Here is a 27988-nt window from a genome sequence, read left to right as displayed (position 1 = left end):
GAAATATGACAACATGAATCCTCCAGCTAACGAAATCCTCACCAATATCACCTACATTCTTTGTAAAAATAATAGCAAGGAGTGAGACTCCATCTCAGTGAGTAATAACATTTAACCATAATCATTTTAATGGGGGACAAGTCATAAAATAGGATAGTATGAAAATTAGAAAAATATCCTAAAATAATTCTCTTTCTGAAAGTGATAACCATCATGTAAGAAAACAATTTAATAGTTCCATAAAACCAATAATACTATAATATCAAGTCTTATCCTATGGAAGGTTTCCAAGAATGAATCATGTAATTAGTGTGCATTCTAATTCAAGAATAACCAATAACAATGAACCCCTTATAAAAGAGTCAAATATCATATCAGTAGGCCCTTACTCGAGGGTAATCAGTAACAGTATGCTAGTTCTACCTTCCCACTAGCGAGGGTTGTAATAGTAATCAGTAAATACAAGGTGCGCCAGGTCTAGTAAACTCGCCATTAGCTATAAAATTCAAATCAAGGTATACTCCCATTTATACTTTCTCTGTAAACAATAGACACTTATAAAAAAAAATTTCAAAATAGTACATAACATTTAAGTTCATAGCAAGTCACATTACATATAAACTTGAATAAAACACATGTTAATATACTTATATCTCAAGTAAATGAAATAACCTTCACAATAATAATATCATGTCTCAAATAACCATTTCAATATTATATAAAGAAAAAATATTCCATACGTGTAATTTCAAAGCATTCAACAACTCTTATTTCATCAAAATCATGTATAAAATATGCAAGTTAAGAAATACAAATTATGGTAAAGTTATTACTCACAGTACACTTATTGGAATACCATTTTTCACCTTGAACAATTGGTATGACGTCCTTTGTTCGAATTTATAATCATATCATATCAATCTTGTGTTAATTTCCTTGTTAGGCCAAAACGTAACTACTTTAAACTATCAAACTATAGAAATTTCATGATTTACCCATTGTAAAGAATTCTCAAATTCTCTCAATTTAAGTGGAAGTAGATGAATTTCTTCTAACACTAACCATGAGTTTCCTTAATTCAATTAGTACCTCCACTATCCAATATGGGATTGTCAAAACAAATCAAATCAATTGAATTCTCACTACGCTCAAGCCACACCAAACTTATATAACTCAAACTCATATAATTTTGTATCATAAAATTACAACTTACTTGTCTCAGGGAATAAATTTCATTTGATATTTGATTCATACAAGCATCCATACTTATTTTGTTATTCTGTCTGCTTTACATGCTAGTACATATTTTATATGTACTGATGTTCCTTTGTTTTGGGCACTACATTTCCCTCAATATAGGGCAGGTGTTCCAATAAGCAGACTTCTATACCAGGCACTCATCCCATATTCTGCAAAGTAGTTGGTGAGCTTAGTTCTCATCTAGAGTTAATAGATGTCTAATACTGTAACACCCCAATTTGCTGAACTAAAATGCTACACGGTGCTCATGACCCCAAGGGACCACAAGCTAACCCATGACTGATATCTGTGCCTGTATACTGCAAATCATGATATAATAATGTAGAATACATAGAATTGTAAGGCCATAAGGTTCAACTAAATAAAACCATGTGGGTGAAAATACCCAAAACAACTCAATCTGAACGTAAATCTAAACATAAATCTGAAAGACTCTAAACTGTCTAAATAAGGAGTTAAAGGAACATGTCTCCAAATAACTCCATAAAAATGAACTGAAGAAATAAATAAATGTATCAAATCATATTGTCCTCGAATCAATGAGGACTTACTGTGCCTCTGCGACTAGAATGCTACCGCTACTGCTGGGTTGGAGCTCGTGTCTCAAAACCTATGGTGTAACATGAAAAGAAAGCACCATAGCACAAATGCGTCAGTACAACTAGAGTACTGAGTATACGAGGAATGTAGGATGAACATAAAGGGTTTCATGCATGAACAACACTGACTGACTAATATGAACATGGGAGTGACATATATAAAAACTGGGACTGTGAATACATGATAACATGACCTGTAAGCTAATACATGGTTTACTGATAACTGTCATAACTGATACTAAAACTGGTAACATGGAAGACTGTATCTGACAGTCTTGTATATACTGAAACTGAAGAACATCTTGAGTTCTTTTACTGAGACTGATACTGAAATTGTGGGAAATAGTGTTTAACCGACATGCCCCATGTATTTCATTATGGCTAAGCTAGGGTCCAATCTCTGCCCTGACTAGAAGGGTGTCAATACCGTGCCATGGGTAAGGACAGCCTGTGAGTGACCCTTATCTGGCGGGTACTCAATAAGAATGGTAGGAACCCTAAACTGACGGGTTAATCCACCTCATCAACCCTAATCTGACGGGTTAAGATGTCTTAACCTACGTTGGCTACTTAGTTCTGGAACACAAGGATGACTACTAAGAATCATACACTGAACTGACGGGTGAGTTTCCATCCTTAGGTTCACTCGGTGCTAACCTCTACTCCTATCTGGAGGGAGTAGACATGAATAACTGACTGTGCATGACTTAATCTTACTGAATTCCGTTGACTGGCGAAATGTTACTGATATTTGACAACTGACTAAGATCATAAGGTTTTCCTGAGTCACATGACTGGCTGAAGTCTATGGAATCATAGCTTGAGTTCGGATATCGTGAAACATAACATAAATCTAGGCACACAGCTATAGTTTTTGGGTACAAGTACCCCCAGGACTCAATGGAAGGAAACTGACACACATGACTGACTTGATCATAAGAGTAGAGTTCATAATTTATAATATCATAAGTAGGGATCTCATACTAAGCATGGTTATCAACAATGTATTGCATGGAAAGGATTTCATATCAAACGGAAGTACTTGCACAATCTTAATATCATGTTCATTGCATAATCATATTGGTAACACATACCAATAGCATGGAAGTTTATGTGGATTGCATGGTTATCACACATCTTGTTCATGAGTAGGATTTGCAAGTAAACATAGCATAATCTCATAAGAATAGTTCATGAGTATTCCAACAACATTTACAAGGCACATTATCAACATAGAAGTCATTGGAACGTAAGGGCATATCATGAATCCTTCACTTAGTCACAATTTAGCTATATTGTATGATTTCTAGTTTCTTAGGCATTTTATCAAACACCTTACATGCACATCTTAAGAATAGGTGAAATCATCAAATTATACATCATGAATAACCAAATTTACATGTTTCCAACTCATATGATATCATGAAATTAAAAAAAAACATATAAAGATTCCATCTTGGAAATCACCCAATATCAACAACATGATCATCAATACCCAACAATATAGAAATCATACTTTATAATGAAAAAGAGGGTTTTTGAGCTTTATGGATGAAAGGGATCCATAAATCAACTCACGCATACTATTATATAGCAAAACAAACAAGAATCAACATGGGTATGATCATATCACCACAATCAACCAAGATTTTGTATTTTAAAGATTAATTCTTGAACTCCACAAACGAAAGGAATCTGTGGATGAACACTACGCATACCTTGGAAGAAAGATTCTTGATGATTGACGGAGGAATTTCCTTGAAATCGGATCTTCAAGCTTAATTATGCAACCCTAGTTGTTTTTCTCTTTTAGTGGTTTGGATGATGATCTTTGAGATGAAAATAGGGTTGTAATATGTTTAGAAGCTATATATTTCGTAGGGTTAAGTTTACGGGCATGTAAGGAGTGTTAGAAGACTTAATTACCTTTAAAATAACTCAAAACAGAGTGTTTTTGACACCTAAAATTGACTTAGGCGGCGCCTAAGTGATCGCCTATGCTTGGGTTGGATGGCGCCTAGCCAATCGCCCATGATTGGGTTGGGCGGCGCCTAACCAATCGCCTATGCTTACTGTCTCTCACGAAAATGGGCATAACTTTTCGCTCGGGTATTGGATTAAGACGAAATTGGTATCGTTGGAAAGCTAACTCAATTCTCTACAATTTTGTGGGTCTAAATCAACCAAAATACCACATTAACATCAAGTTATACTCATTCAAAGTTGACCCTTGCAAAATCGAACACTAAAACTTGATGGATTCAAAAACTCTTAGCTTGTATTACCTTAAGTGACTCATATGAACATGCTTAATGCATCATAAGCTATCCTATCACTAGGACATTCATTGTAAGTCATGTACTCAAATATGAATCACAGGATAGGAGATTTCATACGTAGAAATACTTATTCACTTTCTAGCTTAGAAACATACGGGGTATTACAAATACTTTTTAATTATGTTCGTAGTTATAGTTTGGATATACTAAGGGCCCTGTCCCAACCATATTCTATTGTACGACTAAAGATTCTATTATAGGCTTCGCAGATAGTTGTAAGTTGTTACATATAGCTATAGTTTTACTTGTCTAGATAAGTTGAGTTCAATGGGATATAATTGTATTTACATAGGGCCTCATTATTGTCTAGGAATAATAACTTTTCTGCTTGGTGTACATATCAGTTATATAGCACATGTTTATACAGTTCTTATTTGTTCTGTCTAGGCTAAGGGACATTACATATACAAATAATATATATTTTATTATTATTATTTTGACTAGCGAATATATTGTACAAAATGAGAAATTTACCGAAATAAACATACAAGAAAATAATAATGATTGTGTATTAATATATAATTCCTTGTCCTGTAAAAATGAAAAAAATTACAGCCAAATGTTTTTTGGGTGATCTAATGTAGAAATTATGTACACAATATATAAGTTGTGTATCCTTATAATAAATACATACATACATACATATATACATACATGCATATATATATACACACACGCGCGTGTATACTTCAATCATTTTTGATTTTATAAAATAATTCACCGAACTGCATTACTATTATATATAAGTGTGATCAAAGCAAGCAACAATTTGTCGTCATGGTTGTTTGCCTACCAATGGACAGTTTCAATATATTTAAAATTTATTGCTTTGATTATATTGTATCAGATGTTATTATGCCCTTTTTTGCTTTCATTGGACAGAAATTTCACATAATATTTATTTATTGATTCTTCTATCCTTTGAAAAAGGCACAATATTTTTGATCTTGTGGACCCCTTTCTATATAAATTTTATAGTTTTATCTATGCACCTCATAAGATTTTTGATATCGCTGAAAGTGTGATTTCTTTTACATGCGCTATATATGCAACTCTTTCAAATTTACCCATCCAAAAAAATGTGTCCCAGTAAACTTTTAGTTAAACTTTGTGGTTTTTCTGATTTCTCATTAGCATTTTAAGATAGTTGTCTCAGTAGTAATTTCATTTGTGATTGATGAAATTCTGTATTAAAATTTTTAATATAAAAAAGTAAGAGGTTATATAGTGGTATAAATAAATTATTTTCAGTGTAAAGTTGTAATACAACAAAATTATAATAAGGTAATTAAGTTAGAAAAGAAAAAAGAAGCTAATGGGCCTAAGCCCATTACATAATTTGGTCTTCCACTTAATCAACCAAAGCAAAAGGAAAAAAAAAAAGGAATAGAAGGATTAAGGGCTTTATGCCCGTTATCTGCATATTGGCAGAAAAAAATAGCCAACAGTCTGCACCATTGAAAAAAAATTAAAGGGTATTAAGGGAGGGTTCCACTTTTAGCAAACCAAAGAGAAAGAAAAAAAAGGAGTTTGACTGGAGATTCCTTTTGGGATTAAGGTAAATATTTCTCTAGCCTTACCATGATTCTAGTCTGAATAATTTACATAAGTATTGCAAATTATCAGAAACTATGGTAAGAATCATGTAAACAACCCTTTTTAGTTTATACTTGTGATATGAGAGTTATTATTCATTATAAGACACCTAAAAATTTTCTTAGGTAATGTCCTATGCCTATATCAAATACAAATGGTCATAAGATGGCCTACCGAAGGTGGTTTGTGTCAAACGTATGGCAATGTTGCCTCATATTTATGTATACTTTGTTACTAAAGTGCTGTCTATTATAGGGTATGCCCCTCCTTAGGGGCTCACTATGAGGGTCTGCCTGCAAGTCATATATGTCATATATTGGCTCGAGTCAGAGAAACTAGTATCTGACATTTCAGCTAACGCTGACGCCACAAGAACAGGTACGCCATAATTTTTGGGATCACTATAGTGGTTTGTTCGCAATTCTATGCATAGAATAGTGTCGCGCGTATATGCCAAACCAAACCTATGAATACCCTCCCGTTATTAAGGGTAGATTTTATTATGTACTTTCTTAAAGGCCTATGACATGTAAGTTTCAATAAAAACTGAGTAGTACCTTGCATATACAGCTAACAACCTTAGTAGTGTGATATTATTTAAAAGCTAGTTATTTTTATCACCATATTGATCAGATGTACTAATGCGGCTACTATGGTCATTTATTCTAATTTATAACATGTGACAGATATGTCACATGTAAGAATTTCTAAAGGATACAAATATAGTCCTACAGAACTCTATAGATACTTGACACGAGAAGAGTAGTATCAATAACTTGACTTCAACAAATAGATGCAGAAAATATGAAAACAAGTAATTTTAAATAAAAAGAGGAATGTTGATATTGTGATCATATTAGGAATGTAGTCAAGTGTTGGACATTTAGAGAGTGAAAGCTCTGCCCACACATGTCAAGTAACTATGCTGATGTATTTTAGTAGAAACAAGTGAACAATATATATCAATTACAGTATGCTAATGTACTTTAGGAGAAACAAGTGAATGACATATATCAAGTAGACTATGATAACATACTTTAGGAGAAACAAGTGAATATAGATTGTGCCTTACGGCAAAAGATGATCTTACATACCTCGAGTATTGCCTTACAATGCTTAGAAATGACCAGATCCAAGTAAATCCCATACTAAAGGCATGAAATACACCTACACGGCAAGTAGTAAAGCTGTTACAATCCGTCCAATGACATGCCCAAATCATATGGGCGATATATAAACTACTAAGTGAGGGTCAAGCCTGTAAGATTCCTTTATTTAAAATATTTCTCCAACCTTCTCTTCTGAATGGCGTCAACATCGCGCATCCTTTAAGGTCTCCCAGCACTCCCCGGGCTCTTGAGCACAACAAAAGAAACAATCCATAATCATCACTACCTAATAGATAATATTTAAACTTCACGACTCTTACCACCACCCCATGAATTATTAAAATTCACATTTAGAATACTAATATAAAATCATTGATGAAGATAGGGGGAGAGACCTTGTGTATCTCAACTGATTCTTAGCTAGTGATAGTCCCGAGAGTTACCAAACAACAATAAAAGTGTTGGTCTTGACCAAGTTCAACAATCCATTTCCAACACATTATCTCGTTAATTCAATACTTCAAATTTTGGGGTTACTATGAATTGAATCACGTTTTCAAATTTTAAAATTCATTAATTTTAAAAAACATGGGACATACTTGACTAAGAAGAAAATTTAAAATTACCTCTCATGGATAGGTCATAAAAATCTCTCTTCAATGGATTCTTGAAATCATGTCTTGGATGGTTCAATTACTCTTGTTCGTTTATTGCAAATAGTTGATCAATAAAAACTTCGTGAAAATATGAACCATACTCCTCTTAAAAGATTCCTATGGCTAGTATAATGAAAAAAAATTAAAAGGGCAAATGCCCTTGCTTTCATTCTGGAAATGTAAGAATTGGTTTGCTCCCCTTTTTCAACTTCTTAATTGATTTTATTCACTTTTAATCTAATCTACTATGTACAATAATAAAGTAAGAATATGAAGATGGTGACGTGACACCTCTCAAAGCTCAAGAGTTGGATTTATCTTTTTTGTGATTTTTTTTCATTTTTCTCCTAATTTCATGTTTTAACTTATTCTTACAAATCTAAATTTAAATATGGTTCAATAATTATTACACTATTAAATGAAGTTGTAAAATAGTCTTTCTACTTCTTCGAAGGTAGTGGTATGGATTGCGTACACTTTACCCTCCCCAAACTTCCACTATGTGAAAATATACTGAGTTTATTGTTGTAAATGAAATTATAACTGTAGACTTTATATCATGAAATAATAATAAAAATTGTCATCACAGGCTAATTGTTTGACATTCCCAAGCTGATAATTTTCTCTAATTAAAGGCTATATTGATTGTGACTGTTTTTTATGTGTAATTTTTGAATTTCAGTAATGCATAATATGCATTAATCTCTCATAATTACGCTGCTAATTAATTCCTTTATCTCTTAATATTCTTTTTCTACATTATATATAGATTGGAAGTTATTGATTTTGAAAGTTGATTAAACCTATTCATCTTATTTCTTATTGTTTTGTCCATTCTGTCAATCTTTTTCTCTAATTATTGATAAGAAAGCACACAGGGAAGTTTATTGTTGATATATTTAACTAGCTTCCTTTTGACACCAATATATAATGTTATTGTTGTTTATATGGCTGAATGTGGGAGGGGTTAAAGTGTTCATTTGAACTCCCTTGGGAAAAAATATACATTATATATAAGGTGATTTTTTTTTATTTTTTGATGTAGACATATATATTTTAAATCCGTTCAACACAAGACTAGAGGATGACTTAGTTATTTTCGGTGTTCAAAGTTTACCTTAAGATTTCAAGTTAAGATTCTAGATAATACATTCTTTTGGTGCAATTCCTGGATATTGTTAATCAATAATTTAGTTAGTCAAGAACTTCAAACGACTAAAAATATCAAAAAGGTAAAGAATGCTAATCCCTTGATCTATAGTTAGCTTATGTTAATCGGCAGTTATTGTAATTAATAAATAATATTATAACGTTAAAAAAGATGGGTTGATCTATAAAGATTGACAAAATAATTTATTTTTGATTTTCTTTTATTTGTCGCATTTGCATCTGGACTACTTGAATATTTAATCGCTTCTATTTTTCTTCTTTTTGAACCTCATAGTTTAAGTTTCTACAAATATTTGATTGCACATATTATCATTGTAGAAGCAAATTGGATGGAAGACGAAAGGTTATTCTCCTAAGATATTCAAATTTCAATAAATTCACTTAAGTCAAATAATTCTAAACAAAATATTTAACATTTAGAGTAAATTTCATTTCATAAATTAAATTTGTTAGACTAAAAGCTGTAAGTTCATGCATCGATTTAATTTCTCACATATCGTATTCTATGGAGCTTTTGCAGCAGATAAACAATAAATAAATTGAAATCTAAAAATTGATCCCAGATGATTATTAAGACTTAAGTTGAAGAGAAGTAGCACAATATTTTCTTATAAACTGCGCTTAGAACAATTCAAAAGATATAATTTCAGAAAATTTTAAACTTTACCGTGGAAAGTGCAGGTAAGTTAACTAGTATTAAAAATAACCTCATGTTGTAGGACCAACATGTGGAAGCATCTCATAATTTCTTTTGGCTAAGATAATAAATGGACATAAGTTTTCTTAATGTTTATCTCTTAAAGCACTCAAAAGTCAAAAGTGAACCCACATAAATTAATTAATAAGTATATTTATCTCATATAAGACACCTATTAATTCAGTCCAATAAATACATAGAAATATATATATATATATATATATACACGAGACATATACAATTTTCGATGTTACATAAATACAAATATTGTTTACACCATCGCTTTACAACTTTATTGGTGATCATGATTTATTATGTAAATGAGAATTGTAACATTAATTGACTCTTCAAAATAGATGGTAAATATTGTAAAACAATTTGGGGTCTTACAGTATATTAATATATAATATGCATATCTTGTACATCATAATGTATGTGTTTTGTATATTTAATTAGTTAATATTATCTTAATTTATATGATCATATTTGACCAGATATAAAATATAATGATAATACTAGGCCTTAAGGGGCTCTAGAAATGTGGGATAAATAATCTAATATCTCAAAAAGAAACTAATCATCTTTAAATACTATTCAATGACTGCTTCATTCAAGAAGTTTTCAATTCTTCATACCCCCTTTTAATTGCCATTACAAATTCTTCATTATATTTGAATTGCCATTATTTGACTTAAAAGTGTAATTACCGTTATCACTTGTTAGCTATCACATTAATTCATAGCTAATCTTTACTCATCCCTTTTATTATGAAATTAATTGGGTTTGTGTCAAACTTTTTCCAGGAACAATTTATTCAACTTCATGATTGAATTTGATCAATTGCTTCTTTATGGCATTTAATACCTTTAAATTATGTGAACGTTGGCTCAACTGATTAAAGCTTAGGCCTCATCTCTCTTTGGACATCTCCATTCTTCTTGGGAAAAATATTTTTAACATTCTATTGTGACATATACATTTCTTCTCTTTGTTATAATGCTAGGTATCTATTTTTGTGAAATCCTTGGTAGTTTCAGTGATCCTAGTTATTTTACTAGTCATTTACATACCTCAAACTACGTGGAATCCCTTTAAGTATTTGTGATAAAATATTTTCGATAAAATCTTCAACAAGAAAAAGTCATAAACTTTGTAGTTGACTGAATGACGACCAAGAAAAAGACGGCTAACGTGTGCAATAAGTAACTCAACTGGCACTATCGCCTGTGCCAAAAAAGACATCATGGAGGAAAATAAGAGACCACTACTCACTTTGGAACCTGAGGCTTTTAACAGCTAGATTAAATAATTGATGGATATAATTGGATAATTTGGAACGCTATTGCCATTTCATATGTTTTTATTTTATATGATAATTTTTTTCGTATAACTAGTCCAAAATAGATGGTACTATTTTTATATTTAAAAAGCTTTCTAAGTTTTGAACTTTTCTGTTTACGATCTTAATTACCTGCTCTTATACTCGGAGTAAAGTCATGTTATACTTAAAATAACGACTTCGACGTTTACTATAGGCAAAAAGTTTCTCTATTCCAAATATGATAATACGTTTAAGATAATAAATTTTATTTTGATCAGAAGTGGAGTCATTATTTTAAATTTATGAATCCTAGATTCTATTGTCGTTAAGTTGTTTTAGGAAACAATAAAACACATGAGATGGAAATTTTCTGATTTGTATTTCTTCCTTTACAACGTTCCATATACACATCCAAAAGGAAAGCATAGAAGCTTCCAATTCTATAATTTACTATACAAGTGTCCTACATATTATAGGTTGAGTGCTAACAACAAGGAATCAAAGTAATTCTATACATTTATCAAGGGTGTAATGGAAAGTATACTAATAATATTTACTAGGTATAAGATGTAAAAGGATGAATTATAATGATAAGTATTGGGCTAGAGATGCTTTTGTAACGGAGGCCCAATGATCTTGTTATAAGAGATGAAAGCTGAAAAATCTTTGTCGAAGTAGATCTTTATCATTTCATTCTATATCGACAATGAGCAAACTTTGGGAGAATTCCTATAGTCAACACCCAAACTCTCAAGTTGGAAGGGCGTGATGAAACCCCAAACCTGGCAAGAAGAGATAGATGAGGAAGTCCAGAGAGAGGTTTAGTGAAGATATCTATGACAAGGGACTGAAAAGGGAGAAAATAGAGAGATATCAAATCGATGAGAAATTATTGTCAAACAAAATAATAATCAATTTCGACGTGTTTGGTGCTCTCATAGAAAATGGGGTTTTTGGTGATGTGGATGGTAGCTTAGGTATCAGAATGCAAGGGTATAGTAAGAGATGGTGTGATGGTGAGGTCGGAGAGAAAACGAACAAGGCAAGTCAACTCAGTGAAGACCCGTCACATAAATCGATATTCCGTCTCAGATGAAGATAGAGAGATCAAATACTGTTCGTTGAATTTCCAAGAAGTTGGGCAAGAACCAAGCTTCATGAAAAACCCACTGACTAATTTTTCGGAATCCAGGTAAGATCCCCAATCAACATCACAATAAATGGTGAGATCAAATGATGAATCAGAGTAAAAATTAAGTCCAAACTTGGATTCCGAGCAAGATAGCGAAGACAATGTAAAACAGCATTATAATGAGGGACCCTCAGAGTCTGCATATATTGGCTTAAAGACTGAGCGACGAAACTCAAATATGGATGAGTATGGGTGAGAAAATTGAGTTGTCCCATAAGACGATGGTATGCAGTAGGTTCGGGAAAAAATTACCATCATCAAGTCGGAGCTTAGTAGATGGTTTCAAAGGAGAAGGTGTAGGCTTTTGATCAAGACAATGAAACTCAACTAAGAGATCCAAGGTAAATTTTCTTTAAGTGATTATTAATCCATCTGGTTCAGGAATCAACTCCATTCCAAGAAAGAAACTAGGAAAACCATGATCCTTTATCTAAAATTTTGAGTGCAGGAATATTTTGATAGCAGGAATTTCAAAAAAATCATCACTGGTAAAAATAATGTCATTGACATACACAACAAGAATACAAGCCCCAGAAGAAGTCCATTTAAAGAAAAGTATGTAATCATTGTAGGAGTGAGAGTACCCCTTGAAAGTGAGAGCACTAGTTAAATGTTCGTACTACTGTCATAAGGCCAACTTAAGGCCATATAATGACTTTTGTAGGCGGAAACAAGTGTAGGATCAGTGATAGGCATTCTAGGAGGAAATTTCATATAAATCTGCTCTTGTAGATCACCATATAAAAAAGTGTTGTTGATGTCTAATGGAAACAAAGACCAATTCCTATTAACAACAACTGCCAAGAGACATATCACAGAGGTCATTTTTATCATAGAGGATAAAATCTCAGTAGAGTCAATGTCTACCATTTGAATATCACCTCGTCTGACAAAACATGCTTTATATCTTTCAATTCCATCTGATTGATGTTTTATTTTATAAACCCATTTGCAGGGTAATGCTCGTTTTCCAGATGGGAGTAAAATAACTTCCCAGATATGATTAGATTCCAAAGTAGCAAACTACTTTGCCACTGCATCCTGCCAACAAGGGTAAAGAGAAGCTTGGGAAAAGCTAGTAGGTTTAGAAGTTTGACAAAATAAATAAAGAAGGGATTGATTAGATAGAGAAAGGGTGGAAGAAGGAAAATTTGATGATGTAGGAGGAGTGGTAAAACAAAAAAAAGTTAAACTAGTGATATAGATTGCGTTACACCAATAGTCAACCAAATATTTAAGAGGTTTTGTATTCTTAGTGGAGTATCTTGTACAAATACTGGAAGAAGGTGGTGAAGGTGGTTGATGTAGCCCAGATCGGGGCCTTTTTGTAATGGGCTTCCTTAGTCCACCTAGGACCGGGGACCAACCCCTTAACCCAACCTAACCACCTTACACAACCATAGATGAGCTAAATTTCGGGCATATAACAAGATTGTACATTGCTCTCATAAAGACTTTTGGATAGGGTCACAAACATGACCAACCCAATCAAGTCTTTCCATACCAGTCCAACCATCCATATCATACCATACCAAAGAGAATATGGAAGCATAATATGAAAGTCAAACCTAAAATATAATACAATAGAACAGTGAGAAATTATTTTTGATGATGCCAGCCTCGCAGCTTATTCCAATGCCAAGGCTGACACCAATATCGATCCCACCCATTCTAACCTTGTGCAGTACCACAAAGCCTCTATCCCAAAAAATACAAATATCCAATTGGGACATGCCTCTAATCATGGACAAAACCTATATTCGGAAAGAAAATAAAAAATCTAAGAATGTCCAACATGAAATGATGCCTTTCGAAAGGATAAAAGCTCACCACTTCAGTCTAATAAGCTATCCTTGAATTAGGTACTATGAAGGAGGAGTCAAACATCTGGTTCCTACATAGAGTGGATATACAACCGCCAGTAGACGGGTTAGTAGGCAAACACTAGCATGAATCTCTGGATAAGGATAGAGTAATTCCAGTTATCAAAACCAAGTAAAAACCATCCAATGCAATCAACCATACATATATATAAGTGCTGGGAAAAGGGACTGGGTTTAGCATGCCATTTAAAACCTTAACCTGGGTCGTGTAGCTTAGCCGTACTACTACCCACGGGACATATGGGTTTAGCTTTCCTTGCTGAAAGGGTCCCAGTACATGTAGCCACACGACCAGGCAATAGCCCTGGGATGAATAGTACATCCCTCCAATATAAACATGGCACTCATATGTGACTATCAAAGATCCCTCATATCGACAAATATGATTTTTCAGTTTTGATCCCTCCTGGGATCGCCACCTTCCACGACTTATCTTATACTTCCTGCCATTAATTCCCAATAAAACTAACTCCAAACAATCAAATTATCCATTTATTAATCAAGGTTTTTTTGATAAACTAGTGGTATCGTCATACTACCATACTTACAAGCATTATCCATAGACGAACTATTTAGATTAAGCGGACTCTCGATGCCCTTTACATTTATCATATTAAACTTTTTGGAGACAATCATAACCAATTATCCTTTAACCTTTGTAAACCGTTTAAACCATTTATAGTTTCATGCAAAAGCTGAAAATAAGCAAGAGTTTCCTTTTAAAAGAGTCAATGCTATAAATAAATCTTTATAAGCATTTAATCAAACACCTTGGTGAGTTAGTATAATGTAAGACCCCATAAAAATTTCTAGCTTAATTCAGTCCTTAAGGCTTGTTAAGGGGTCTCAGACTTAGAAAATTCTAGCTAAGTTTCCAGACTTAGTTTATTTTAGCCTTAAAAAATTGACGATATTATTTCGTGATCTTAAAGTCTTTTAAAGGACTATATTCTTATTAATTCATGATCAAGGAGGTCAATAGGTATTCTCGGACAAGTTTTGGATTTTTTAGACCTCGTTTAGACGTTGTTTGGAATCCCAAAATAGTGAGTCAACGCGATGTTGGCCCGTCGTGTTGCCAATCACGCCGACAGATAAAATTATCCTCATCTCAAGCCAAATTCCATTGAACTAATGTGATGTCGGTGCGCCACTTCAGTAATCACATTGGTACCCTTGACGTGCCGCATCATCTGTAGCGTCGCTGGGCTTGATTTTTTGCCTTCTAAACCCGCTTCCTTAAGGGTAATTAGGACTTTTTATCCCCAACCTTCAGCCCCCATAACACGAAATTTAGCCCTCTTTTGGCTAATTATAGTAATTCTTTCACAATTTCTCAAGAACAAGAAAAACCTAGGTGATTAATTTCAAATCAAGAACTCAAGATTTCTACATTTACTCTCAAGAAATTTCCATCCAAGGTATGTAAAGTGTTCATCCAAGGATACCTTTCATCCTTGGAGCTCAAGAAAAAAAATTTTAAATCATGAATTGTGATTTCCATGTTGTGGATTGTATTCCATCCATGTTAATGTTAATGTATGGTTTCCAAGTTGAAAACTTTATTGTATCCCATGATATTATGATAGCATGTATGTTGAAATTGAATTTGATTGTGTTGATCTACTGAATTATGAATTAAATATGATAGTCTTGATGTTATACCATGTTGTCCATGTCTAAGTGCAAGATTATTCCCTCTAGGTGTTTGACAAAATGCTTAAATGAGTGAATTGTGCAATTGTTACTCAATTGTGATCTAAATGATAATCCCATGCTATACTCATGTGTTTAAGTTGACTCCCATGCTAAGGCTATGACTTGTAATTGATTGATGGAATGCTCATGAGAGTTGATTTGTGAACTTATGATATGTTAGAATGCATTCCTACTCATGTATAAAATTATGATTATCAAGTGCCTCATGAAATCCCTCAATGATTGTATTATAATTATTGATTATGGTAGTGTGTTTAAGAAGTGTCATGTCCTATTTATGTTCATGCTAGTGAGTCTTGGGGGTATTTTATACCCGATAATTTAGCTGTGTGGCTAGAGCCATTTTCAGTCTTCAAGATACTCTCAGTTAAGCCATGATCAGTAGAATTTAGTCAGTTACATAACACAGGAAAATTTAGTAAATTTAGTATCAGTTAAGTCCCATTTAGTACTCCAAAATCATAGTAAACTCAGTTAATTAACAGAATTTAGTAGTATTCCATCAGCTAATAAAAATTCAGTGAACTCAGTCCAGTTCAGTCCAGTATACTCAGTTCAGTAACTATTTAGCTGGGAGTAGGATTCAGCATCGAGTAAACCCAAGGATGGGAACTCACCTGCTAGCATAGGGTGTGATTCTTAGAATTAATGTTTGCATTCTAGAAATACATAGCAAGCGTAGGTTGAGACATCAATCCTTCTAGATGATGGTTGATGAGGTGGCATAACCTGTTAGATAAGGCTCCCACCTTTCTCGTTAGAGTGCCTGATAGATGAGGGTCACTCACAGCTTGTCCTTACTAGTGGCACGATATTGATACCCTTCTAATTGGGGTTACAGATTGGACCCAACTCAGCTATATTATTCTATTTGTGGCATGTCGCTTAGATGGATACCTCACATTGTCTCAGTCTCAGTCTTCAGTAAAGAACTCAACTAGTTCTATAGATTTTAAGACTATCAGTTAGAGTCACATAACTCAGTATGGAGTTCAGCTAGTTCCATCAGAATTAGGACTATCAGACACAGTCACTCAGTAATCAGTATATCAATTATCAGTAATCCATGTTGTTTGTAACTTAGTATTCACAATCCATATGTTTCAGTTACAGTCATGTATTTATGCATGTATCCTCACGCAGTCATGTTCATGTTATTCAGTTAGTTATAGTTCATACATATGAACCCTTGCATTCAGCCTTACCTCACTTTGTGTACCAGTATATTTGCACGTATAGGCGCATACTTTTCTTTTGCGCTATGGTGTTTTCTACCATAGGTTTGGATGCTTAGGTTCTCGATCGTGCATAGACGGCTTCAGGTTCAGTCAGCAGCAGTACACTAGACGTGATTTCTTATTATTCGAGGATGTTCTATTATTTTATTATTTCTATACTTAGTTATTTCAGTAGTTGGAGTTAGTTGGGGACATATCTCATCAACTCTTTATTCTGACAGTTTAGAGGCTTTCAAACTAGATGTTCAGACTAGATATTTAGACTTCAGTATTTTTAGTATTTATGTTCTGTTTTGGTTTTCTTATACCTTGTTCAGATATTATTTAGTTTTGAACCTTATGGAAAATTTCGGTAAGATTTCCACTTTTATCCTAGTTTTATTGTTATTACAGTATTACTATATACAGTTCTCATAGCAGGTACCACTCATGGTTTAGCTAGTGGTCCTTCAGGATTGTTAGCATCGTGTAGTGTCTGGGGTACCAGATTCAGGGTGTTACAAACTTGGTATCATAGACTAAGGTTCAACAGTGTCCTCGAAAGTCTAAAAAGCCATATCTATTAGAGTCTTATGCATGAGTGTGTGGAGCGCCATATTTATGTATACGAGGCTATGAGATGTTTTAGGAACAATTTCCCTTATTTCAGTATTCATGTTATGCCAGTGAGCATGAGCTCAAATAACTCTCAGTCTAATACATTTACCCTTTTTGTTTACAAAACATGCCTTCCAAAAGGACTAAAGAAAGAAGAAACAGGAATCAATCAGCACATCAGCCCGTTCAGGAAGATCCCCTGGACGAACATGTCTCTCATAAAGAGTTCAAAGCTTCATTCACTACTCTTGCTAATTCAATTGCTTCTTAGAATGAATGACCAGCTACCATTCTAGCCCACCCAGTGGCTAATTCTACTGCATCTAGGATTTGGGACTTTACCCAAATGAACCCTTCTTTTTTAACCGGGTTTAAGACTGATGAGAACCCTAAGAAATTCCTTAATCAGGTTCAGAAGGTTACAGATATTAGGGGGTAACTACTAGTGAGAGTGCTGAGCTAGATGGATATCAGTTAAAAAATGTGGCTCACACGTGGTTCAAGAAGTGGAAAGCAGAGAGGACCGCAAATACGGGGTTCGTTGAGTGGGAGGAGTTTGCCACTACCTTATTAGAGAGATTATTTCCCCTAAAGCTGAGAGAAGCTAAGGTGTTAGAGTTTATCAACCTCAGGCAGGGCAACATGACAGTGAAAGAGTATTCTCTTAAGTTTACTTAATTAGCTAGATACGCTCCTCATGTAGTGGCAGATAACAGAGCTAAGATGAGTAAGTTTGTTTCTGAAGTAAATGATAGTGTGGTCAAGGAGTGCAGGACCGTGATGCTGATTAGTGAGATGGACATAGCCAGGCTTATGGTCTATGTCCATGCTCAATAGATAGAGGAGCAAAAGATTAAGGAGAGGGAAAAGTAGAATAAAAGAGCAAGAAAAGGTAGTTTCAACTTTGCTCAGCCTAAGTAAGAGGGTTGTAAGCATTCTCAGTTCTACCTGAATTCATTAGTTTCAGCTTCTTCCTCAGCCAGTGCTCCAGCTTCTAAGTTCAGGAATGGTAGCAAAGACAAGGTGCAAGGCTCTAAGTCTTAGGGTAGTGTCAGCAGTGCCCGAACCCATTCTATTTGTCATACTTGTGGCAATCACCATCAGGGTATTTGCAGAGCTGGCAGTGATATTTGTTTTGGATGTGGCAAGCTAGGCCATAGAGTCAGAGGTAGTCCTCAGTTAGGTTTTCAGGGTCAGCATAATCGTTTCTCAGCTCAGTTCGGTCGCTCGAATTAGCAGGGTGCCACCTCCAGTGCTACCAGTGGGCATCACCCAAACAGACTCTATGCTCTTCAGTCCTGATAGGATCAGGAAAATTCTCCTGATGTGGTCACCGGTAGTTACAGATCTTTTATTTGCATGTTTACGCTTTGCTAGATCTAAGAGCTTCTTTTTCTTTTATTACTCCTTATATAGCAGTTGATTTTGGTGTCAGTCTCAAAATTCTAGCAGAGCCCTTTTCACTATCTACCCCAATAGGTAAATCTTTCATAGCCCGACGGGTTATAGAAATTATCCGATTATGGTATCTCGGAAAGTCACTTCAGCAAACTTAGTCAAATTAGAGATGACTGATTTTGATATCATTCTTGGCATGGATTGGCTTCATTCGTGCTATGCTACAGTCACCAGTAGAAACAGAATTGTCTAATTTTAGTTTCCGAATGAACCCATACTAGAGTGGAATAGTAGTACTTTAGCATTCAAGGGTCAGCTTATTTCCTACCTAAGGGAAAGAAAAATGATATCTAAGGGATGCGTCTATCATTTTGTTTGAGTTAAGGACTCTAGCTCTGAAACTCCTAGTATTGAATCAGTTCCAGTAGTGAATTAATACTTATATGTCTTTTCTAAAGATCTTCCAGGAATTTCTCTCGAAAGGGAAATAGACTTTGACATTGACCTTCTTCCAAATACTCAACCCATATCTATTTCTCCATATAGAATGGCACCAGTAGAACTCAAGAAGCTAAAAGAATAGTTGAAGGATCTCTTAGATAAGGGATTTACTAGACCCAGTGTGTCCCCGTAGGATGCACCAATTCTATTCATGTGTAAGAAAGATGGTTCTCTTAGAATATACATAGACTACTGTCAGGTCAATAAAGTCATGGTTAAAAACAAGTATCCACTTTCCAGAATCGATGACCTATTTGACCAACTTCAGGATTCCAGTTACTTCTCTAAGATAGACCTTAAATCAGGCTATCATCAGCTCAGGTTTAGAGAATGTGACATCCCGAAGACAGCTTTCAAAACTCGGTATGATCATTTTGAATTCTTAGTCATGTCCTTTAGTCTTACCAATGCCCCAAAAACCTTCATGGACTTGATGAACCATGTGTTCAAGCAGTACTTGGATATGTTCATCATAGTCTTCATAGATGACATCCTTGTCTATTCCTGAAGCGAGCATGATTATGCAGACCATCTTAAAATAGTATTGTAGACCCTCAGAAATCATCAGTTATTCACCAAATTCAGTAAGTACAAATTTTGGCTAAGGTCAGTAGCATTCCTTGGTCATATAGTTTTTGGCATTGGCATTAGAGGTCATTAGCTTACCCGACTAGGTGTCTTCTTAGTCAATTCAGCAGAAGGCAGTATGCGGGTTCAGAATAGAGATCCCAACATAATTATGCTGAAAGAATCAGTCAGAGAATAGAAGGTAGAGGGTTTCTCCCAAGGGGTAGATAGTGTGTTGCATTATTAGGGTCTCCTATATGTTTTGGATATAGATAACTTGAGGCAACGAATTCTTACAGAAGCACATGGTGTGCGTTACTCTATTTATCCAGGGGACACTAAGATGTACCATGACTTACGAAGATCTATTGGTGAAGTGGGATGAAGAGAGACATTACAGAGTTTGTGGCTAAGTGCTCAATATGTCAGCAGGTTAAGATCGAGCATTAGAAACCTAATGGGTCCTGAAGGAGTTCAGTATTCCTACTTGGAAGTGGGAAGAATTAAACATGGACTTCATGACTAGTTTTCCTCGTACTCGTTGTCAGCATGATTCAGTTTGGGTTGTTGTAGACAGAATGACCAAATCAGCTTATTTCTTTCCAGTCCATACCTCTTATTCAGCCGAGGATTATGCCAAACTCTATATCAGGGAGTTGGTCAGATTGCATGGTGTTCCGTTGTCGATTATTTCAGTTATTGGTACCCAGTTCACCTCTTATTTCTGAAAAGTATTCCATAAAGGTCTTGCTACCCGATTTTATCTCAATACAACCTTTTATCCTCAGATAGATGGTTAAGAAGAAAGGACCATTCAGGACCTGAAGATATGATAAGGATGTGTACAATTGTTTTCAAGGGTAGTTGGGATGACCACTTGTCTTTGATTGAGTTTGCATACAACAACTATCATTCCAGTATTCAGATGGCTCCGTTCAAATCCCTCTACAGTAGGAGCTATAGATCTCCAATAGGGTGGTTCAAAGTTAGATAGACCGAAGTAGTAGGGCCTAACTTGGCTTTCGATACCTTAGAAAAAGTTCAGTTGATTAGAGAAAGGCTCAAAACAGCTCAGAACCAACATAAATCATATGCAGATGTATGCAGAAAGGAATTTGAGTTTGAGATTAGTGGCTATGTGTACTTGAAAATCTCTTCCATAAAGGGAGTGAAGAGGTTCGGCAAGAAGGGAAAGCTTAGTCCCCGTTATGCCAGTCCCTTCAAAATTCTCAATCATTTTGGCAGGGTAGCTTATTAGCTCAAATTGCCTTCAGATCTAGCCTCAATGCATCCAGTATTCTATGTCTCCTTGCTTAATAAGTGCATAGGTGACCTAACAGTTGTAACCCCTATAGAGGGACTAGATATTCAGAACAACCTCTCTTATGAAGAGATTCCAGTAGAAATCCTTAACTATCAGACTCGAAGATTGAGGAACAAAGAAGCCCCTCTAGTCAAAGTTCTTTGGCTGAATCAGTCCGTTGAGGAAGCCACTTGGGAAGAAGAAGTAGACATGCGAACCAAGTATCCTCACCTCTTCTATGCAAACTTAGGATCATCCCAAGGTAATAGCTTTTCTTAAGCCTACTTAATTTCATGTTCAGATTTCAGTTACAAACTTGGTATCAAATACCGTTGTATGTCCAGTCATATGTTCATGAGTTAGTCCAGTCATGCATTCATGCATCAGATATGCATGATCATCTTATCAGTTCTTCTAGTCATGCATTCATGCATCAACTCAGTCATGTATTCATGCATCAGATATGCATATTCAGTATGAAATTCAACATGTTGGTAATATCAATCCTATAGTCATGTACCAATGTTCATGATTCAATAAGTGGATTCAGTCTACTAGTACTCTCAGTTCAGTCAGTCTCATTCAAGGATGAATGTTCCTAAGCGGGAGATATTGTAAGACCCCGTAAAAATTTCAAGCTCAATTCAGTCCTTTAGGCTTGTTAAGGGGTTTTAGACTTAGAAAATTCTAGCTAAGTTTCCAGACATAGTTTATTTTAGACTTCAAAAATTGGAGATCTCATTTTGCGACCTTAAAGTCCTTTAAAGGCCTCTATTTTTATTAATTCATGATCAAGGAGGTCAATAGGTGTCCCCGGACAAGTTTAGGATTTTTCGGACCTCATTTAGATCTTGTTTGGAATCCCAAAATAGTAAGTCAAAGCGATGTTGGCACTTCGTGTTGCCAATCACGCCGACAGATAAAATTATCCTCAGTTCAAGCCAAATTCTAATGAATCGACATAATATCGGCGCCACGCTTTGGTAATCGCATTGGTATCCTCGACGCACCGCATCGTCTATAGCGTCGTTAGGCATGCTTTTCTATCTTCTAAACTCGCATCCTTAAGGGTAATTAAGTCTTTTTCACCCCAACCTTAAGCCCTCATAACATGAAATTTAGCCTTGTTTTGGCTAATTATAGTCATTCTTTCAGAATTGCTCAAGAACAAGAAAACCCTAGGTGATTAATTTCGAATCAAGAACTCAAGATTTCTGCATTTACTCTCAAGAAATTTCCATCCAAAGTATGTAAAGTGTTCATCCAAGGATCCCTTTCATCCTTGGAGCTCAAGAAATAAATTTTTAAATCATGAATTGTGATTTCTATGTTGTGGATTGCATTCCATCCATGTTAATGTTAATGTATGGTTTCCAAGTTGAAAACTTTATTGTATCTCATGATATTATGATAGAATGTATGTTGAAATTGAATTCACTTATGTTGATCTCTTGAATTATGAACTAAATATGATAGTCATGATGCTATACCATGTTGTACATGCCCAAGTACAATATTATGCCCTCTAGGTGTTTGACAAAATGCATAAATGAATCAATTATGCAATTGTGACTCAATTGTGATCTAAATGATGATCCCATGCTATACTCAGGTGTTTAAGTTGACTCCCATACTAAGGCTATGCCTTGTAATTGATTGATGGAATGCTCATGAGAGTTGATTTGTGAACTTATGATATGTTAAAATGCATTCCTACTCATGTACAAGATTATGATTATCAAGTGCCTCATGAAATCCCTCAATGATTGTATTATGAATTGTTGATTATGGTCATGTGTTCAAGAAGCATTATGTCATATATATGTTCATGTTATCGAGTCCTGGGGATATTTTATACCCGATAATTTAGTTGTGTGCCTATAGCCAGTGTCAGTTTTCAAGATACTCTCAGTCAAGCCATGATCAGTAGAATTCAGTCAGCTATATGACTCAGGAAAATTCAGTAAATTTAGTATCAATCCAGTCCTATTCAGTACTCAAAAATCACAGTAAACTCAGTCATTTAACATAATTTAGTAGTATTCCATCAGTCAACGAAAATTCAGTTAACTCAGTCCAGTTCAATCGAGTATACTAAGTTCAGTGTCTATTAAGTTGGGAGTAGAATTCAGCACCGAGTGAGCCCAAGGATGGGAACTCACTGCTAGCATAGGGTATGATTCTTAGAAGCAATCCTTGTATTCCAGAACTATGTAGCCAGCGTAGGTTGAGACATCAAACCATCTAGATGAGGGTTGATGAGGTGGCCTAACTTGTCAGATTAGGTCCCACCATTCTCATTAGAGTAACTGATAGATGAGGGTCACTCATAGCTTGTCCTTACCAGTGGCGCGGTATTGATACCCTTCTGATTTGGGTTACAGATTGGACCCCAACTCAGCTACATTATTCTATTTGGGGCATATCGTTTAGGTGACTACCTCTTACAGTCTCAGTCTCAGTCTTTAGTAAAGAACTCAGCTAGTTCTATAGATTTAAGGACTATCAGATACAGTTAGATAGCTCAGTACAGAATTCATCTAGTTCCATCAGAATCAGGACTGTTAGACACAATCACTTAGTAATTAGAATATTAGTTATCAGTATATCAGTTATCAGTTATCCATGTTGTCAGTAACTTAATATCCATATTTCATATGATTTCACTTACAGTTATGTATTCATGCATGTATCCTCACGCAGTCATGTTCATGTTAATCAGTCAGTTATAGTTCATGCATATGAACCCTTGCATTCAGCCTTACCTCACTTTGTGTACCAGTATATTCGCACGTACTGACGCATACTTTTCTTTTATGCTATGGTGTTTCATACCACAGGTTCGGACGCTCAGATTCTCGACCGTGCATAGATGGCTTCAGGTTCAATCAGCAGCAGTACACTAGACTTGAGTCCTCATCATTCAAGGATGTTCTATTATTTTATTATTTCAGTACTTAATCATTTCAGCAATCGGAGTTAGTTGGGGACATGCCCCATCAACTCCTTATTCAGACAGTTTAGAGGATTTTAGACTAGATGTTCAGACTAGATATTCGGACTTCAGTATTTTCAGTATTTATGTTCAGTTTTTGTATTCTTATACCTTGTTCAGACATTATTTAGCTTTGAACCTTATGACAGATTTCCACTAGATTTCTTCATTTATTCAAGTTTTATTATTATTACAGTATTGCTATATATAGTGCTCACAACAAGTACCAATCATGGGTTAGCTTGTGGTCCTTCAGGATCGTTAGCACCATGTAGCGTCCGGGGTACCAGATTCGAGGCATTACATATAACCAAAACTAAATTCTATTACCATTAAACCATTATCATGCAATTCCATTATCCAAAACCACAATTAATGCATAGAAAGCATAATTAAAACCATAAGAAATCCTAACCAAGCCTTTAACATCAAAACCCCCAAATCAATGATTGAAAACCAAAACCATAAAATAAACCAAAACCATGCAAGATTTAAAAACCATGAAATCAACCATATAGCCATGCCTTTAATTGAAATTACAAGTAGGGAAGAGAATCATGCTTTATACCAAGAAGATTGATGGAAAGAATTCACCAAGACAAGCCCCAAAGTAATTCCTTAGTTAAAACCCTAGCTCTTTGCCCCAAAAGCTCTTAAGAGAATTATGATATGTTTTGGAAGAGATTCTAAGTGTTTAAGAATAAAATAATAGAGTAAATAACCTCATAAGTGTATTAGAAGTCGTGGGTCCTTAGGGAAATATCCAGAATACCCTCACTTCAATTACATAAAAACTCAACACAGGGTCACGACTGACCTCCTTACGAGTTGTAACCTAGATTACGATTGATACCCCCCCCCCCCCCAATTGTAACCAATACTCAACCATGGATTAGACACTGTCCAGCATGCCACTCATCCAACCAAGTCGTAACCTCATCACAGATTCCTACCCATGATCCGTATCCCTGGCAGAATGTAACACTAGGAGGATCACACATTAACCACCTTATGAGTCACCTATACGATTCATACCTAGGCCTTACGACTCATACCCTCAAGTTGTATCCATTGTAGTGTCCAAAACTATCCCACCAACTAACACTGGTCAGCTTACGACAGGTCTTCACTCGTACCCCTCAGCTTACGACTCGTTCCATGAGTTGTAATGGGTCCAAAGAATGAGATTCCGAGAAATTCTTTAAGGATCCAAAATTGGGATGCTCTAGTCTCTCCCACTAGGAACATTTATCCCCGAATGACAGATAAGGTAGGGGTAACCACACACAGAGTCATTTGCATTATCAAACATCCCTTTAACAAAGTTTGAAAACAAAGAGGCAAAGATGTTAATCTTTCCTTTAACAAACTCAAAAAATAAAGATGGGTTCAAGAACATATACCTTCCGCATAAATATCAGGAGCAGAAAACAAGAGCGAATACTTGAACTTTATGTCCTCTTCTGTTTCCCTACGTGGCCTCCTCCACCTTGTGGTTTCGCCATAGAACCTTTACCAAAGACACATCCTTATTCCGTAACCAATGAACCTGCCTATCCAATATCTCAACTGAGACCTCTTTATAAGATAGAGAATCCGAGACATCAAACCCTTCCAAAGGCACAATCAAAGATGAATCACCAACGCACTTCCTCAACATAGAAACATGAAATACCAGATGAACCAAACTCAAACTAGATTGCAACTTCAAATCATACGCAACGTTGACCATTCTTTCAAAAATCTCAAAAGGACCAATGTACCGAGGACTGAGCTTTTCCTTTTACCAAACCGCACTACTCCTTTCATAGGAGACATCTTAAGGAATACCTTATCCTCAACTACAAACTCCAAGTCTCTACGCCTAATATCCTCCTACGACTTTTGATGACTCTGGGCAGCCTTGAGCCTATCTCGAATCACCTTCACCTTTTTCATAGCTTAACAAATCAAAGTCTGACCAAACAATTCAGCCTCGCCGAGCTCAAACCAACCAATAAGAGATCTATATATTCTACCATACAATGCCTCAAAAGGAGCCAGACTAATACTCTTATGATAGCTATTGTTGTAAGAAAAATCTACCAAAGGTAGATGCTCCACCCAACTGCCACCATAATCAATCACATAGGCTCAAAGCATATCTTCCAAGGTCTGAATAGTCCTTTCCACCTGCCTATCCAACTGCGGGTGGAAAGTCGTACTCAGATTTACCTTTGTCCCTAACCTTTTCTGGAAAGATTGCTAGAAGTGGGATGTAAACTACGTACTATGATTGGAAATAATCGAAATAGGCACCCTATGTAGTTTCACAATCTCTTGAAGATAAAGATTCGCATAATCCTCCGCCTAAAAGCTAGTCCACACAGGGAAAAAATGTGCAAACTTCGTCATCCTATCCACAATGACCCAAATCGAATCAAATTGGTTTCGAGACCAAGGAAAACCGATAACAAAATCCATATTGATCTCCTCCAAATTCTATTCAGGCAACTTAATCTCTTGATATAACCCACCAGGCCTCATGTGGTCAACCTTAATATGTTGAAACACCAAGCACTTGGACACAAAATCAACCACGTCCCGCTTCATGCTACTCCATCAATAGATCTCCTTGAGATCATGGTACATCTTAGTAGAACCAAGATGGACAACATAGCGCAACTCGTGTGCCTCAGCCAAGTTACTTTAGTGCAAATCATCAACATCAGGAACACACAACCTCCCTTGGTACCACAAAGTACCATCACCAATAATCTCAAAATCTGCCACCTTTTGCTCACCAACACTACCCTTGATTTTCATTAAGGCAGAATCCAACAATTTCTTCTCTTTAAGTTCCGCACCAAGAGATGATCTAATGACTTTTTGTACCATCACACCACCATTCTTGGAGTCCAAGAGATGAACTCCAAGATTTGACAAGCGATAAATATCTTTCACCAATTCCGCTTTCCTTCTTTCACATGAGCCAAAATACCCATGGGCAACCTGCTAAGAGCATTAGCAACCACGTTAGCTTTACTTAGGTGGAAGGGAAGACTCATATCATCGTCCTTGAGAAGCTCAAGCCATCTTCTCTGCCTGAGATTAAGCTCTTTCTACGAGAACACATACTGCAAACTCTTATGATCAGAAAAGATATCCATGTGGACCGTATACAAATAATGCCACCAGATCTTCAAAGCAAACACAACGGCCAACAACTCCAAATCATGAGTAGAATAGTTCCTCTCATGCATCTTCAACTACCTAGACACATAGGCTATCACCTTTCTATGTTGCATCAACACACAACCAATACCAATCCAAGATGCTTTACCACAAACTATGAACCCATCATTTCCTTTCGACAAAGTCAAAATTGGAGCTGAAGTCAACTTATCCTTCAACTTCTCAAAACTCCCTTCTCACGCATCCGACCAAGAAAAATTAACCTTCTTTTGAGTCAACTTAGTCAAAAGAGTAGCCATCGATGAGAAGCTCTCCACAAACTGCCTATAATACCTGACTAAACCTAAAAAGTTTTGAACATCAGATAGAGTCCTAGGTCTGGGCCACTTCTTTACCACATCCACCTTCTGCGAATCCACTATAATCCCTTCACTAGAAATGATATGACCTAAGAAAGTCATAACATTCAACAAAAACTCATACTAAGAGAACTTAGCAAACAACTGTTGTTCCCTTAAGGCCTGCAACACCACATGAATGAGATTAGCATGATCCACCTCACTCTTTAAATACACTAAAATATTGTTAATAAATGGAATAATGAAAAGATCCAAATACTACCGAAACACCTTGTTTATCAGATCTATAAATGTTCCCGCAGCATTTGTCAATCC

General features: G+C 35.5%; 2 long non-coding RNA genes and 1 pseudogene across 2 annotated transcripts; 1 reads left to right on the top strand and 2 right to left on the bottom strand.

The window, feature by feature from the left end:
• The window catches only part of LOC107869010, a 149488-nt pseudogene that overhangs the window by 83045 nt on the left and 38455 nt on the right, over positions 1–27988 (bottom strand).
• On the bottom strand, positions 1599–7758 carry LOC107868089. Its single transcript, XR_001673630.2, has 4 exons — positions 7530–7758; positions 7088–7149; positions 6889–6961; positions 1599–1870 (listed from the first exon to the last, which is right to left on the bottom strand). It is a non-coding gene; the product is annotated as an uncharacterized LOC107868089 (long non-coding RNA).
• Positions 4220–24290, top strand: LOC107868091. The gene is made up of 3 exons (XR_001673635.2): positions 4220–5756; positions 6050–6172; positions 23986–24290. It is a non-coding gene; the product is annotated as an uncharacterized LOC107868091 (long non-coding RNA).

This window comes from Capsicum annuum, chromosome 4 (genome assembly GCF_002878395.1).
Source record: "Capsicum annuum cultivar UCD-10X-F1 chromosome 4, UCD10Xv1.1, whole genome shotgun sequence".
Classification (NCBI taxonomy): Eukaryota; Viridiplantae; Streptophyta; class Magnoliopsida; order Solanales; family Solanaceae; genus Capsicum; species Capsicum annuum.
This window is presented reverse-complemented; position numbering and strand designations above follow the sequence as displayed.